We start from the raw sequence: 3,895 nt of genomic DNA, 5'->3' as shown, positions 1-3,895 counted from the left end.
AAGGTACATTTTTGGCTGAGTCCTGGCTTGAGTGTGGTCTGCCAGAAAATAGTCAATATATGGCAGAGTTCTGGCTTGGTTGGCCAAAGAGTAAAAAAAACACCAAATAAAATCATTTACAATTGATAAAAACATCAAAGTTAATATTTAAGGCAATAATAAATATGTTTATCCTTATTAAAAGACGAAATGTAGAAAATGTTATTTTGGCCAGTTAATCCAAAGGTGTCAATGTGCAATATACAAACAATGCAATAAACAGATAAATTAATAATTCAGTCTGCACTAATATACATCAAACAAAAGTATTTTAAGTATGTGTGCTTGTTTAAGTCTTTTTAGTTTTGTATTTTATTTTTTATAAATAAATAAGACTTTACATTAAATTGTGTTTACAATTAAAAAATACGACTAACTAATACTAATATTTATTGGTGCACTTTCGTTTCTAAAACAATGACATATATTGCAATGCACCTTGGAAATAGTAGTCATTTAACCTCAACAGCATTCAATCTGCCGTGGAAAATGAACTACCTTTCCCATAATGCAACTGGTCATGATCAGGAACTTCCGCGAAATTCAAACCCCCACTGTGTACTGTACGAAGGACACGCGATCTTTTGTCTTGTGGAGTTTTATATAACACAGTAAGGTAAGTTATTAAGATACTTTTCTTTTAAATCCACGTAGATTGCACTTATTGTTCTACAGCGCGATATCCAGTTGGTTTTCGTTTTTGTTTGTTATTCTTTTCTGTGATGTATTTTGCAAGTATTTTATCATCAGTCGCCATTTAACGTAGATAACGTTAAACATGCATGTTTTTACAGTAAGAGACGCAACATGCATGACGGGGATGATAAAATAATCAATAAGAAGTTTGAATCTTTAAAAATAAATTAATGCTGAACCCCAAAGAAGCCAACCGAAGATGAGATGTTTTCTGTACTAAACCACAAATCAGCATTTGCTGGTAATCATAACAGTTACAAAGTGACTCATTCATTCCAACTATTTATATCTTAGTAAAACAATGTTTTTGATATTCTAGAAAGGCATGTATTCAAGTTTTAGCTTAATAAAGATGGTTTACTATGATCTCTTATTCTCTTCAGTCCTGGTCAGTGCAGTTTACAAGACTGTGTTGTTAAAAGGCCAGATTTATTTGCTTTATTTTATGGTGTAACATAACCAACCCCACTTGAAGAATAACCACATGCTTTTGTAAAGAATTTAATATGCAAGAGTCATGCATTTTGTATGTGTTTGTTTTAATCTTTTATTTTACAGTATAAAGTTTAATTATATTTGCATTTTGTTTGCTGAAGTCATGAACCACACTTTGTCAACAATAAATGTTGTTTCTGCAATCTGGATAAAGAATAATGTGAGTAAAGAATAATAATGAGGTTAATAAACCTAACCGTTTAAATAATAAACAAATGTGTATGTGTTAAGATGTTTGTGTTTGACTCCTCTATTTAATAGATATTACTGCCTCTTGGGAAAACAGCAGACTGTACTCCAGACAGAGACAAAGACATGAGGACATCCTTTGCTTTTGTAAAGGAATTTTATACCTAAGAGTTATAAATGTTGTCTTTATTGCTTGTCTTAATCTTTTATTTTACCTTTTTACAATATAAAGTTTACTTATACTTGTTTTTTGTTTGCAGAAGTCCTGTACCAGACTATGTTGTTCCAGCTGTCTGGGTAAAGACTGATGTGAGTTTAACTTCGTTAAAAAATGTATCAGTTTAAAAGACCAATGTGTGTGATTTGATTTTTGACTTCTGTATTTGATAGACATTACTGCCTCTTGGAGAACAGCAAACCATTCTCCAGACAGAGACAAAGACATGGACATCAAAACAGAAAATTAAGTAAGATGATGTATATTATGTTCATTATTTATCTTTGTGCAGTTTGATTTGATGAATTACATTATTGTCTATATCTAATTTGTTAAGTCTCTTATTAGGGTAATTTGTCTTATATTCATATAAGTTACAAAAGCACAAGTTTTGTCTTAAAAGTGACACCATGTTTTAAAAATATTCCAGGTACTTGATCTTGGATTGTTTGGAGTGAACGCTGGAAAATAATGAAGCAGGAAATTGACTAAAACAATTTTTGTACTTGGTAAGTGCTTTATTTAATTGGTAATTTAGAAATCCTTCTGGAACTCTGAAATCTGCAAACATATTTTTTCCCATGTCTTGAATTGAATGTTAAAAGTATCAGTTCTTGGACTGGCAGTGTGTACTATATCATCTTATTCATTTTATGTAAATGTATTTTCTAACTGTATTTTATGATTTTTTTCTGTAGGCTGTAAGAAGTCCTTTGTGTGTACAGACATGACTGGAGATTAAAGTTACTAAATGTTGCTTTTTTCTAGCTGGTGACATAACATGATATTATTTTCAAATGTATTTATCTAATACACATTTGCACATCTGTAAACATTCATTTTATATTGCATGTTTTTATATTTAACCAGTTGTTGTATATTGCTATCTGTTATTACATCTGTTTTTTATTGTCCGTTTATTGTTTAAAACAATTAAGTTAATGTTTCTCTGTTAGCTTTTATGTTACTTTGGCTATTTCTTTGCTTTTATTTGATCCTTCTACTGTTATTTGTTTATTTGGCAGAACATTTGACATTTCATTTATTTTGCTGTTATCTGAAATTATCCTTGTCACCATCAATAAAACTCTATATTTGCTTTATATCTGTGTTTTTCAATTACACATTTTACGGGATATAAATATATTTTGGTCACTTTATGGCTATTTTCTGGGGCATCTGGATAAGTTGTGGGTGGGTTCTGGGGTAAATATGGTAATTTTGGTTATTTTCTGGGTTACATTTGGGGTTTCTGGAAAAGTTGTGGGTAAGTTTGGGGATAAATGTGGTAATTTGGGCTGTTTTTTGGTTGTTATCTGGAGATTCCGGGAGAGCTGTGGCTGATTTCTCGAGGTGTGAAAGGGTTGCGGCTAAGTTATGGTCTGCTTTCGGCTAGATTCTGGATTACTTAAGGCAAGCAGCTCTGGGACCAATCAAGGACCGTAAGCCGTGGCGGCATGTGTGCCAAAAGAACAGCCTGAACTCAGCCATTTCTGGCCCTGAAAAATTTTGCTATCTGGGTAGTTCATTGTTCAGAGTTCATATTGATGATCTTATAGTCAATTTAAAAATGTTCTTACAAACTGACTCTATTCGTCAGAAAAACTATCATTTAACTTTTTTCCTTTACCTGCCGTCGCTGTTCTCTGTGCGTGTCCTCCGTCAAAGTAGCCTATTAAAATTAATATGAAGTTGATTTTTAAGTCTTAAGCACACCGCAAATCAAACGTGCTGCTACATTATGCTCTAAATGCGCGTGTAAATTTAATTTCTGGGCACTGCCAGGCTGATTTTTTGAAAAGTAAGTGATATAGGCTACTCACTGCATGTTTTGGCATTCGGTAGCATATGCATCAATGAGATGCACGGTGTTGCTTTTAATGTTCTTTTTAATTTATATTTACAAAACCTAACAACAAAACATTGTTTATAATTACGAGACAAATTATTTGAAACGAAATTCGTTTTAAAGTAGCAAACAAACCTTAAATTAAACTCGTAATAAACTAATTAAATTGAAACAAAACAACATTACAACAATATTTAAACCCAACAATACTCAAACATTAACATATAAAAGACATTAGGATACATGTTAAAATAATCTGTAGTTTGTTGGTAGATGTTTATTGGGCAAAACCTCCGTTGCAAACCTCCATTTATTAGAATAAATAAATTTTACTTTGAAATTGATGCGTTGTCACGTTAAAATCAGCTGTTCGTTTAGGTTCCGTCTACTTTTATTTACACTGCATCACA

The 3,895-nt window shown here is 31.8% G+C and overlaps 1 long non-coding RNA gene across 1 annotated transcript; it reads left to right on the top strand.

The window, feature by feature from the left end:
* Positions 1 to 790: 790 nt before the first annotated feature.
* Positions 791 to 2,739, top strand: LOC129446109 (uncharacterized). The gene is made up of 5 exons (XR_012359675.1): positions 791 to 1,566; positions 1,680 to 1,728; positions 1,810 to 1,886; positions 2,067 to 2,145; positions 2,335 to 2,739. It is a non-coding gene; the product is annotated as an uncharacterized lncRNA (long non-coding RNA).
* The last annotated feature ends 1,156 nt before the right edge of the window (positions 2,740 to 3,895 follow it).

This window comes from Misgurnus anguillicaudatus, chromosome 20 (assembly GCF_027580225.2).
Source record: "Misgurnus anguillicaudatus chromosome 20, ASM2758022v2, whole genome shotgun sequence".
Taxonomy (NCBI): domain Eukaryota; kingdom Metazoa; phylum Chordata; class Actinopteri; order Cypriniformes; family Cobitidae; genus Misgurnus; species Misgurnus anguillicaudatus.
The sequence above is the reverse complement of the archived record's forward strand: the minus strand, read 5'-3'. Positions and strand labels throughout refer to the sequence as shown.